The 13,632-nt window shown below is 41.6% G+C and overlaps 1 protein-coding gene across 9 annotated transcripts in view; it reads right to left on the bottom strand.

The window, feature by feature from the left end:
• Nucleotides 1-13,632, bottom strand: part of TUB (TUB bipartite transcription factor) — a 253,141-nt gene that overhangs the window by 111,138 nt on the left and 128,371 nt on the right. The gene's annotated exons all lie outside the window — the stretch shown is intronic.

Here is a 13,632-nt window from a genome sequence, read left to right as displayed (position 1 = left end):
CCACTCCCAAGAACATGTGTCCAGTACTCCACCCCAGCTATTGGCTGGATTTTTCTGCAGCTGCTCAGAGACCTTGGAGGAGAACCAGAGGGAGTTATCACAATTCTAATGGAAAACATTAAGCTTGTTGTTCTCTATCACAGAAGACTAGTAAGGGGCTTTTTTTTTCTTTGCAGTTCACTTCAGTCTTCATTCATTCAAAAACTAAATCACAGGTACGAGTTGGGTTTTTTGACTATCAGACTGTAAAAGGTTGACTCCCTCTAGCACTGCACTGGGATAGTGAGGTCAGTACTGATTCAAAGTGGAGTGTGTTCCCAGGCCATTGCCTTCTGCACAGCAATCCTTATCACTGCACACAGGCACTTAGATCAAAACTAACAGAGAGGTGAGAGCATCCCTACCGAATTGCCAAAAATTCAGCTATTAATATGGTAATAAGCAAGTTTTCCAATCAAGTTTTTCAATGTTTCAACTAGACTTTCTGTAAGAAAAAAAAAATCAAAGCAGTCTTGTTTACTCTTCTATAAAAAGTTAGCTAGAATATTGTTGGCAAAATATCTTTCTTGGCACACACATAGGAAGCTAAGCTTTTAAAATTTCCCCTTTAGACATAAAATTGCAAGTACTTAAACAACAATTAATTACTAAGCCAAGCATGTATTCAGACCCAAACAGCACTGGAAAAGCCACAACGGATGCATTAAAATGAGATTTCCACTTTCAAAAGTTGAGTTTTTCAAACAGAAGATTTTCACTTTTTGCATGACAGGAGATAAGGTAAAGCAACATCTCTCATGCAGCTTTAGGATAGAAAAAGATAACAATGAAGAAAAAGAAATAAAATGTTCTGAGTTTCTATATATTATATACTGTACATTTAATAAAATAATTATGCAGATAAAAGGAGTGCTCCGAATCTGTGCCTGTATCAATTTTCACGCAGAAAGCTGTCTTAAGTGAATCTTATCTCCTCTTTTGGCAACTCCTCCTCTTCAGGCCTCATCAAGCTTCTCCTAGAGTACTGCAGGGTTTTCTCTGGGAGTCCTTCTCTTTCCTGGTCTGATTCAGCACCTCTTCTTTGACTCTCAGACATTTCCAAAACTCCTTCTCAGCTACAAGCCCCCCTCTTTCTAGGCCAAATCCTTCTCACCCTACTCACAAGAGTAACCACAGTTTGGTTGTGAGTAAGGCAAGCAGAATTTGCCCCACTCCACTGTCTTCTCTAGAGTTGTACAGCCAGTTATGTACTAAGTACATGTTAATGTTATAAGTACATGTCTGACACTTACTGTTCAAACTACAAAGCTGTACATGTAGGCTTCTTGCATTGTCTCCAACTCTTGTGCAGGGTCAGCTACTATTTGACCATTTAGCAACAAGCTGTGATTAGCTGAGCTTCAGACACGGGGAAACCTCCACATTCACTCAAAATGAATTGTTGCTGCAAAATCAAAACCAGATGTATTTAACACATCCTTGTCCCAATGGACCTGCATATAAGATTTATGCTTCTGGAGTGACAGTGTAAAGTCAGATTCTGATAATATTTGCACAACTGAGGTATAACCAATGTCTCTGTACACATTAGAAAAGTTCCTTATAAAACTGCTATTTTCATACAATGATCTCAAAGTGCTTCATGTTGAATTACACATATTATGCTAATGCCACTGAAAAATATTCATGCTTCAACTCTGGGGTAGCACTCCAACCTTCCCCAGGGATGGCATAGATGAGCTCTGGAAGCAGCCATCTGCAGTCCTCTTTGGCTGATAAGATAAACCAGGAAGAATCTTGAGATTGGGGAGAAAAGTTGCGGTGGGGAGGAAAATGGGACAGGAGAAAAGGAATCTTGCTTTGGGTTGTGAGCAGGGGTTAGAGGAAAAAATATCAGATTTAGTGACATTTACTAAAAGCCTGCTGAAGTTAATGGAAAGACTGCTGGTGATTTCAATGGGCTTGGGATCAGGCCTGTTCCCAAGAAGTATTGATGTGTTTAGACCATATATACAGTGAGCATAATAATAAGACAAAAAGTGAATTTAAGCATTCACAGTGGAAATCTGCCACGCGCCAGTACTTTGTTGCTGTACCTGGAAATGGCCTAGTCTGCTGCATCTCACCAATTCCTCATTCTGTTTTACAAAACCACTGAGAATCGTTTGTTTTTTTCAAATCCTGCCTCCTCTACAGGAACTGCTGACCAGTACCCCATTCCAGTGCTTTACTTATCAGCCCTTGTCTGTACTCTCCTTATAACAATAAAAAGGTGGAGACAAACTTTTCCATTGTTTTAACTGCTGTGCTCTGTAAGATACAGTTGTGGTTTGAGCAACCTGTTACCAAATGTCAGCGGCACTGCTATGGGTACCCGCATGGCCCGACAGTATGCCAACATTTTTATGGCTGACTTAGAACGCTTCCTCAGCTCTCGTCCCCTAAAGCCCTACTCTACTTGCAATGCATTGATGACATCATCATCATCTGGACCCACGGGAAGGAGGTCCTTGAGGAATTCCACCATGATTTCAACAATTTCCACCCCACCATCAACCTCAGCCTAGACCAGTCCACATAAGAGATCCACTTCCTGGACACTACAGTGCAAATAAGCGATGGTCACATAAACACCACCCTATATCGGAAACCTACTGATCGCTATACTTACCTACATGCCTCCAGCTTTCATCCAGACTACATCAAACGATCCATTGTCTATAGCCAAGCACTAAGATACAACCGCTTTTGCTCCAATCCCTCAGACAGAGACAAACACCTACAGGATCTCTATCAAGCATTCTTAAAACTACAATACCCACCTGCTGAATTGAAGAAACAGATTGACAGAGCCAGAAGGGTACCCAGAAGTCACCTACTACAGGACAGGCCCACCAAAGAAAGTAACAGAATGCCACTAGCCGTCACCTTCAGCCTCCAACTAAAACCTCTCCAGTGCATCTTCAAGGATCTACAACCTATCCTGAAGGACGACCCATCACTCTCTCAGATCTTGGGAGACAGGCCAGTCCTTGCTTACAGACAGCCCCACAACCTGAAGCAAATACTCACCAGCAACTACACACAACACAACAAAAACACTAACCCAGGAACCTATCCCTGCAACAACCCCATTGCCAACTCTGTTCACATATCTATTCAAGGGACACCATCATAGGACCTAACCGCATCAACCACACCATCAGGAGCTCGTTCACTTGCACATCTACCAATGTGATATATATGCCATCATATGCCAGCAATGCCCCTCTGCCACGTACATTGGCCAAACTGGACGGTGTCTACACAAAAGAATAAATGGACCCAAATAAGACATCAAGAATTATAATATTCAAAAACCAGACGGAGAACACTTCAGTCTCCCTGGACACTCGATAACAGACTTTAAAGTGGCAATTCTTCGACAAAAAAACTCCAACAAGAAACTGCAGAACTGGAATTACAGTTTGCAAACTGGACACCATCAAATTAGGCCTGAATAAAGACTGGGAGCAGATGGGTCACTACAAAAACTAATTTCCCCATACTAATTCCCCCCCACTGTTACTCACACCTTCTTGTCAACTGTTTGAAATGGGCCACTCTGATTACACTGGCCTCATAACCACTACAAAAGTGATTTTTCCTCCCTTGGTATTCTACTGTTGAGAATAGCCCACTTCCAGTTTAATTGAATTGTCTCATTAGCACTGACGCGCCCCCCACCCCCACTTGGTAAGGCATCTCCCATCTTTTCATGTACTGTGTATATATACCTGCCTACTGTATTTTCCAGTCCATGCATCTGATGAAGTGGGTTTTAGTCCACAAAAGCTTATGCCCAAATAAATTTGTTAGTCTCTAAGGTGCCACAAGGACTCCTCATTGTTTTAATCTAAAGTCAATTAAAGGAACTACCCATAAAACCATTTATATCAGCAAGCTGAAAAAAATGCCACAATAAAGATAAAAAAGCATTGAAAATAAAGTATATTTCAAGGGGACAATGGGCTATGCAAGCCACTGATTTGTTTTATTATAATTAGTAGGAAGTCATCAACGAAGTACCCAAAGATAAATCATACGTGAAATAATATCAGAAAATGAAGATATGTGTTTCTGTGTTTGCCAGCTTCTCACTCCCTAATGGCACTGAATTTTGTTGGATCTCATATTACACGACACACCTACTATAAGGCAAATTAATGAAAACTGTAAGAAAACAAATACTGCATATTTTTCTGAAATGGAAAATTTGCTTTCCAGTCAGTCTGTGTTTACAGAAAAAGAAATGTAGTGCTAAGTTATCATTTCACTGAGAGCTAGCTCCCGAAAGCACTCCAACCTCTGGGAGTTCTGTTCTTGGAGAGCTTGTAGTATTGAGCCACGGATTTTAACTATTAAATGTTAGGTGAATAATTTGATTTTTTTTTCATTTTTAAATGAACCAGTTTGTATACAGCATCCTGTCATTTAGTCATATCTAAATGTATTACATTTTGGGATCAGTGAACTCAAGGCAATCTGTGGCTCAGGTATAAACTACACTATGGAAGTAAACCCTAGGGAGAAACAAACATTTCTAAAACAAGTCCTGAGAACAAGTCAAAAGATTAATGCACATTTAGCCTGCAGTTAACCTAACATGAAAGTATCCGAGAAAGGAAAATGTGATCATGCTAGAAAGTCTCATGTCCCATTTATTCAAACTAGGAGAACATGGCACACATACCAAATTTTCTTGTTAAGATTTAATTAAAAAAAATCAGATTCAGGAAATATGCTAATTCTGTCTGCTTTAAGGAATTTGCTGATGAATTCTCAAACTTTCTGAAGGGCCAGCATATGACATCTCTTTTTACTCAGTGTTTGATAATGATCCCTGTGATTGAACCATTAATTAGGAAAAAAGGTTCCCTTCCATGAAAAAAATATATTTTCAAAAACATTCTGTTCTAGATGCCAGATTGACATCCTTAGTGAGTGAAGTTCACTGTCCACAGAAGAAATAAATCAGCAGCCATGCAGAAATCTCTATAATCACCTTTCCACTGTGCAGTCCATCACAGCCCTATTTGACCACCCTTTGGAGGGAAAGTTTAGTCTTCTCTTTATGCTCAATAGTTTGTTGCCTCTACACTGCAAGTGTCAAAGTTGAAAAGTATGCCAATAGTAATGACAGCTTCTGTGATACGGATACATGTTCACTTAATGATCACTAGTTTCCAGTTCATGAGAACAGGAGCCGAAGTTCACTCCTAATTAGCAATCTGGTTTCAGCTGCAGCTTTGCAGTTGGGATGGACATGGCAGTTTCCCCATCCTATGCTGTTCTTCTCTCTCCCTACCTCCTTCCCACTATTCCTACACTGAATTCCAAGCAGACACAAAGGGAGATGACTCTGTATCCTATTGCCAAGCCCATGGATAGAGCTTGTTGAAAATCTTCAAGTTTTAACATTCTGCAATGAAAGCTAGAGATTTTTTCCCCCTGCTGAAAAGGTTCCCAAAATGTTTTGTCACATTTTCTGACCCTATCGTCATCCAGCCCCCTCATTTTTAAAAATAAAATATTTCTTAAAAAAATAAGATTTCAAACACGGGGGGGGGGGGGAACCCCTAGGAACCAAAATCATTGGAAATATCTAAGCACAATGCCGAATAAGGAGGCAGACAGGGAGACAGCATGGGCTAGTGTGTAGACCACTGTTCTGGAACTCAGGAGAGATGAATTCTACTATTGTCACTGGCCTGCTGGGTGCTGGTCGGCAAGTCGCCACACTGGCTTTGTGCCTCTGTTTCCACTCCCAATATTTGTCTGTTTTGTGTATTTAGATTGTAAGTTCAAATGGGCTTTGCATCAGGCCTTGAGAAGGGAGAATGGGAAAACAACTTACTCTGTTATTTAGCTAGAGTACGTCTAAACGACAAGCTAGGGGCATGAGTCTCAGCTCGCTTAGACGCAATCGCGCCAGCTCTCATCTGAGCTAATGCAATAAAACCAGTAACGTAGCTGTGGCTGCACAAGCAGCGGTGGCAGGGGTTGGCTGCCCTGGGTACACGTCCGCTTGGACCCTGGTGGCCACTGCTACCAGGGCCCATGCCACCACCGCTACACTACTATTTTTAGCATAACAACTTAAAGGAGAGTTGGAGCAAGCATGCGTAGGCAAGCTGGGAATCACACCCCTCGCTCGCAGCATAGATGTAGCCTAAGGAGGCAGAAATAAGCTGATGGTTGCAAGGATATCCTCAAAAGGATGGTTGTGCCTCAGCCAATTTACCAGTAAATCTGCAGTTATTCAGTTATCCTGGATGTGACAAGTTCTTTGTGAAAAATGTCAGAGCCAGCCTCTGCTTTAAGAAGCCTAGCTGGATTCAATTAATACCTGCTGAGCATTTTGAGCTGAAGACAAGTTAGTGCATAAATTGTATTTGAGTAACAGGCATCCATCCTGCCTTTGTTTATGGTGACATACATGCTGTACATTCCTCTGGGGAAGACTGGCTACATGCATTAGCCAGAGCAGTGCTTATAAATTATAGAATATACTTCAAATAATAAAGACAATGTGAGGATGGAGAATTTAATTTTTACATTAGTTGAAAATCTATTTTACTGCTAACCAATACAGCTTGTAGAAAGAGTAACACACACTCACACCCCCATTATGCCATATAAAAGGCTTTTAGAAGCAATATTGTTCCCCAGTCTCTGAGGTCTGGCTTCTTTCAAAGAAAGGTCAGTGGCCTACCTTTGTAATGGATGAAAGATATTCTGAGTGGTACGAAACATGGTCAGGGGGCAAATAATTTCCTTTAAAGAAGCCCATGAGAAGGGAGGAAAACTCAGCCAGGCCTAACCCCATGGGTCCTAGGGCACCCAAAGAAAGGGACCTACCAGAACTGCAGTGGCATGAGCTATTTTGCGTGGATGTTGTCTCTCTCTCTGTTTCAGATAACTGCCCCCCTATGGCAACATGCCTGTCATTCTCTGAGTCCTCCTGCACATCTACAAAGTAACAGCTGGAGATGGGGGGTTGGGGAAAGAGAAGGAAAGGAAGGCAATTAAAACATCCAACAGTAATTCCCCTGGGAAATCTAGCTTTCAGGGATGGCGCCATAGTGTTTGGTCCTGCTCCTTCACCCCTTCCCATTCCACATCTAAAACCCACTGTGCCCCTTCTGCAAAAGGGGCTTGCACAGTGTGCCTGGGTGAGAGAGCGCAATAGAGGCTTAACTCCTCCTTGCTTGCTGCACATGAGGAGGTGATGTTCCATGCCAAGGCTGTTTTATTTATTGATTCATTTAAGAGGGGGAGGCTGACAGATTATGAAGCGTAGAGATGAATGGAGAGGCCAAAGCCTTTTCAATCTCAAGTCAAAAAAGGAGTAGAACTACTCTATGGCCGCAAAGCATCTAATAAGAGAACAAAAGCTCAAAGCTAAAGCACTGAAAGCTAGGTCTGGTAGAACCACCCCTCTCGCTCACTAAAGCTGCTTAAAGATTTTCATGGAAAGATGGAGCCGGAGCTTATTTCCTGGATAAAGCCCATGCTTATTTTATAGAGACATTTATAAGTTAAAGATGGTTCAGCAGTATCTTAAGAAACAGCAATTGTATCAGTCTTGAAGCAATCATTTCATGGACTGAATTTTTCTAAAAATCAGCCAGGGCAACTGCTAGCTAAAGTCAAGCTTATTGTACCTGTTTAAAAAACACTCAAAATTAAGGGGGGGAGGAGGGGAAGAGAATTATAATTTAATTCCCCTCTTGTAGAATTTCAATTTATATTTAAAAGGCAAATTTTTCAAAAGTCACCTTTAACACTGCAGGTACAAAATTCTGTGTCTGAGATTTTGGGCATACAAAGATGTGGATTTGTGAGCTGCATGCTGCATTTGGATGAGCAGTTAGACAGCCCTCCTCTACTGTATGTAGCAGTCTGATCTGCTTACGTCAATGCTTTTTTGTGTGTGCATCTAATTTGTGTACCCCAAAAATTTACCCATAATTTTAAGACTTTCAGTTATTTGTATTTGCCTGATCTGGAATAGCTAGGGGACTGGTCCGTCCAGGCTACTTTAAATTATGCCCTGTTGGCTCTGGCAGCAAGGGCCATTCACCAACCAGGGATTGGCAGAGCATAACAGCAAACCAGCTACCACCCTTCTTCCCTCAGGAATTCTCTGAGAATGGCCCCTGTGCTTCTGCCTCTCTGCCAAGTTGGGCCTACACCAGGGAAAATCCCTAGCAGAGGGGCTCTGGCTGCTTTGCATTGTGGAAGTGGAGCAGATCTCAGGAGTAAGCCCTACATTCCTAATTCAGACAAAAAGCTGCAGGAAGAAATTAGATGAAAATGTAACAATAAAAGTAAAACAAAGGCAGTTCACAGGTTCCTTGCATATCATTTTGCAGACAAATAAATTAATTTAGTATCCTGCAGGTCATATTGCACAGAGTTTAACTGAGAACTGATAGTACCCCCCGATAAATACATAGTTATGGATATTCTCACATATAAGATAAGCAGTTTGGAAATAAGACCGAATTTGCTATTTATTTACTATAAACTTCACATTATGTTTTTGCTGATGGAGTTGTAATATTAGGAGCTAATACCATGACAACAAGACTTCCTCAGTATTACTGATTGCATTAGCAATGTGATGTTGTGCAATTGTTTTTCTAGGGGACCAAGCTCATTTTAGTATTTGAAAAAAAAATTTATCAACATCTTCTATATCACTTATAATGTATATTGAAAATCTGTGGGAACAGGAGTAATATTATCATATGTAATAACAAAAGCAGTGAATCAAACACATTACAAGTTCAGGGGCCTGAATCCTTTGTAAGTGTGTATGGGCATAACTTCATTGGTTTCAAGGGAACGATGCAAATTGACATCAGCTGAAGGTCTGGCCTATTCTTTCTGAGGTACAATGTAAATGATCATAGAACATGATGGGTGTGATAGCAATGGTGGGCTGCTAAAATTTAAAAAAAAAAGGGCTCCCTCAAACTCATCTGCCTCAGTCAGCATCTCATGTGATGTTTCCCGAGTGAAACTCTCCCCCTCAAAATCCATCAGTTTTATATTTTTCCTTCTGTTTCTCACAAAATCCATCAGTCCAAATCTGTCGACATCTCTGAAAAACCCATAACTTCCCCCATCTTCCTCCTCATCCAAATCCATATATGCTACCCAGGGCACCCTACCTCTCAATCCACTCTCCTCCCTCCCCCGCCCTTAATGGTGTCTCCTCCAACAGCTATTCCTGATACAACAGAACTTTCTTAAGGCCTCTGCTGGCATTAGTGATAGCGTCTCACTTTATCTGGTGGGGCAGCAGGTGGCTGGTCAGCTGGAAAACAGGACCCCTCTGGTCATGGGCTGGGAACCCTCTTCAGCTAGACATCCCTGATAGCTAGTGGTGGGTGGGTGGCTGGGGTGTGTGTAAGTTTCCTCTAGCTGATATGAGAGGCCTTGGGGGTGTGTGTATGACATTTTACCTCTAGCTGGTGAGGAGAAAGTGGAGTCCAGGCAATCCCCTTGTACCAGTTCTTTATATACTCCAAACTGTTTGTAGCCAGCCAGAAAGTAGACAAGTGGGTGCAGGACTCCCGTTCAGTGTAGCAGCAGCTTACCCCCTGCCTATCGCATCGCGGCAGACTTCGCAGTGCACCTTGGAGAGGCCCTGGAGGCAGGCACAGGAAGGGAGTTCTCCTGGTAGCAGCTGCACTTACAGGGTGGCAGCTACTTGAGTAGGCAGCAGCCAGCTCAGTTCCAGCCTCACAGAGCCTGAAAATGTTAATAAGCAGAACTACACTGAGCATATTTGAGTGAATCTGTAGCATGCTTTTTTCTTTTGCCATGCCTCATCTCAAACAGAACTGATTTCTCTCCATTATCCCGCTGCTACCCACAGAGCCAGCCTAAGGATTCTGAGGAATGCTCATGAGATAATTATTTGGGACACGCCCTGAATTTTATATAAATTTACAAGAAAAGAATGTGTGTTGGGGAGGCAAGAGAGAATCTTTAGCTGCCCCGGCAGCCTCATGCTGCAGAAGTGGCACCCAGCTGCTTGTTCCTATGAGCCTTAGCAATCAGTTGACACTGGGTTACATTTTTGCGGCTCACTACAAGGAAAAGGATTAGATGAAACTTCTCCTTCATGGGAGCCCAAGGCAATTCTGCTAATATGGAGCAAGTATTCACACACCCGCCCTGTCACCCAAGTTCAAAAATCGTGAGTCAGCCGCCACCCCACGCACAAAAAAACATTTAAAAATCATGAGAGTTTTTAAAATAATAAATTTAAGGATCTTTTTTCAGAGTAGCAGCCCTGTTAGTCTGTATCTGCAAAAAGAAAAGGAGGACTTGTGGCACCTTAGAGGCTAAATAAATGTATTAGTCTCTAAGGTGCCACAAGTCCTCCTTTTCTTTTTAAGGATCTTTTTGTTGGTCTTTAGGATTAATAGTTTCAAATTTATCAGATGTGCTCGACATTTTTCTGGAAAATGAAAGATTCAAGTCTCATAATCCCATGACTGCTGAGGGTTTAAGACAATCACCAAATATCATGAGACTCACAATAAAATCATGAGCGTGATCAACCATGGAGCTCACATGAGCACATAAATAGTCCAGCTGCCTTCACAGAGACTGTTCACAGGCCTGAAGTTAAGCATATGCAGCACGCTTAATGTGGTATCAAGGCTTTAGTTACTATGACATAATATATGTTATTTCACAGTAACTATGTAGTGGTAACATGGCACCTGCATTGGAAACAACAGCCGTTACATGATATTGGGTCATTTCCTGGTTACTAATTTACTTGCACCACCAATATAATTTGTCTTGAATAATTTTTTTTCATAGCCAGTGAAAATGGATCAGGCCACAAAATACACTTATAGCAACATTCTCCAGTACTTCAAATATTTCTCCTGGGATGAACCACAAGAATTAAGTGGTCCCTGCTTAACTAAGTTATACATCATACTGATGAATAAGAGTGTTTTAAATTAGCAGCATCTCCCACACTAATGGTTCTGTATAAAAGAAAAAAATGAAATTAAAACATTTTTTCCCAACCACTTGGTGTGAATAGCGTTTGGTATTTCTGAGCTGAAATGCCTTGATTCAACAGCACTGAAATAGAAGACAATTAACAGACCCCAAACAAATGAGGAAACCAGAGCAAGAAGTCAGATCCTGGCCCAGAATAAGGTTGCTTTGGTATAAGAAAATGTTGAGTGATGGAGCACTGACCTAGCCAGCACTATATCACCCCCATCCTGGACTTAATATAGTGGGTGTGTTGCAGGAAACTGGGATTAGGGGGAATGGCCAGAGTGCTGCTGTGCTAGCTGAGTTTTGGGAGCCATTGCACCCAGATGCAATTTACAGTAGTCCTGAGGCTGCTGTAAGTTACGCAGGGGTGGGGGAGTGAATCAGTTCAGGAAGTTTCCTGCTTCTATAGGTGTGGGTATTATTTGGCTGGCTTTGGGTCTTTGTGACAGTAGGTGATCAGATCCTAAACCAGTTGCCTGCACGCTCATGTAAATTTGAAGATCTACACATCCTTCACATGAGAAAAGTTACTCTTATGAGATCATGATATCAAATTACTTACCAGTTAAAATACTAAGAATTAACTATTTTTATAGCACCAATCCTGTAAAGTCCTCTGCACTCAGAACTCCCACACATGTCAATGACACCTCATGCTCTGACTTGTATGAGCCCAAACATTTGCAGCTGGAGCAGATTTAGTGTTTTCATTTGGTTTGTCTTGAAAGTTTGCATGAGAAATATTAAAAGAACTAATAATAGTAATTACTGTAATGAATGTAACAGCTGGTACCAGCAGCTGAACATATGCTTAGCTTTTATGTTCTTTATATCAGGAGTTAGGTGTTTCAGAAATATGGTAATGGTCGTCGCTCACTGTTCCATTCTTAGAATTTTAACACCAGAGAATCGATTGTTTGCTGTAACAACTTTGGAATCTGCATTAAATAAATGGAGCCTGTCAAACAGAGATCTGTGCAAGATGTTCAAAGTCAACTTAATAACTGGCAGCATCTTAGTCTATTCTATTCTTTTTAGGGTCTTATACTGCCCACATCACCGTAGTGCCAGAGCACCTTCACTACTGCCTTGAGCGATATGACGAACATCTGTCACATGTGGTTCCTTCTCATAGCCTCACCTCAGGGGTAGAATTGTGTGCACAGGGAAGTGTTCCTCCCTCTTGAATCTCCAAAATCATGGGTTAATCACCTGTGGGAGTGAAGGCCAGGCTCAAGATCACTCCAAAGCAGCATAATGGTTCCAGCTGCATATGGCTGCTGATGGCCTATTACCCCCTCCCCATCTTATTTGTGTGCTGTTCCCTGTCCCCTAGTCTCTATTTGTTTTGTGGTTGTGGTCTGGAGTTTTTTTGAATTGAAGCAGAACCATGCCCTCTTGGGTTTGTACAGCACCTAGCACATTGTGGGTGTTGCCAGAACCAAATAATGAAATAAGCAATAACAGCGCCACTTACCTTGAGACAATTAACAAATAAAATGAGCACATGAGCTCCAAAGGTGTTCCCTTTTCCATGCCCAGTCTCTGAACAGACCCCATGAGACTGAGTGTGAAGTAGGAATAGCGGGAAGGAGGTAGGGAGAGAGAAGAACAGTATAGGATGGGGAAACTGCCATGTCCCATCCCAACTGCAAAGCTGCAGCTGAAACCAGATTGCTAATTAGGAGTGAACTTGGGCTCCTGTTCTCATGAACTGGAAACTAGTGATCATTGGAATGGTATGGTAAGGCAGCCCAGTGGTTCGAGAGAGGAAAAACTGCTAGGATTACCCCCTACAAACCAAATTTATTATTAAAACATCCTCTTCTAAACTTGGGATTTAAGCCTATTCTAACTCCTTATTGGTCAGATAAGTCTTTTAGTGCAAGCATGCTGAATAGTTTAGATATTAGGAAGACAGAGTATCTACCAACTTGTAATAATTGAGTATAGGAGTTGTACTAAATGCATTGTTCAAGATTAGAGTGTAATTTCACACACAAAATCCACTCTCTTTGTGGATATCAAAGGTAGGTATCAAGAGTGACACGGGCTTCTAGCTGCATTGACTCCTGGTATTCAGGGATCCACCAAACATGGTGTGCAAACTTACAACACCCAGGAAGATCATTTGCATCACCAATCAATTTGCTCAACATTAGAAGATAATTTTTCTTAAATCAGGGAATTTTTCCTCTTCTGTCCAAGTTTTCAGATGTCCCTTTAAACCAGGCTTTAGGCCATCATCAATTAACCATTAAGAAGAAAACAGAAACACTTTAGATTTTGTTTCTTTTTGGGATCTGTGTTCTCTAAAATCACCTTTAAACAATTTCAGAATACAGCATTCCCAGAATTTATAGCGTTCCTAGTCTAAAGCCCATATATATCACTGCATTCAGGACTCAGCATCTCTGAAGCTACAATGAGTTAACTATCCCATTCGCACATTCTCAAATATAACATGGGCTGCCTTTTGCTCTTGTCCCCCTAGGGTTATTCAGGGTATGTCTACACTTGGAGCTGGCGTTGTAATTCCCAACTGGA

The sequence above is a fragment of the Natator depressus genome, chromosome 6 (genome assembly GCF_965152275.1).
Source record: "Natator depressus isolate rNatDep1 chromosome 6, rNatDep2.hap1, whole genome shotgun sequence".
NCBI lineage: Eukaryota > Metazoa > Chordata > Testudines > Cheloniidae > Natator > Natator depressus.
This window is presented reverse-complemented; position numbering and strand designations above follow the sequence as displayed.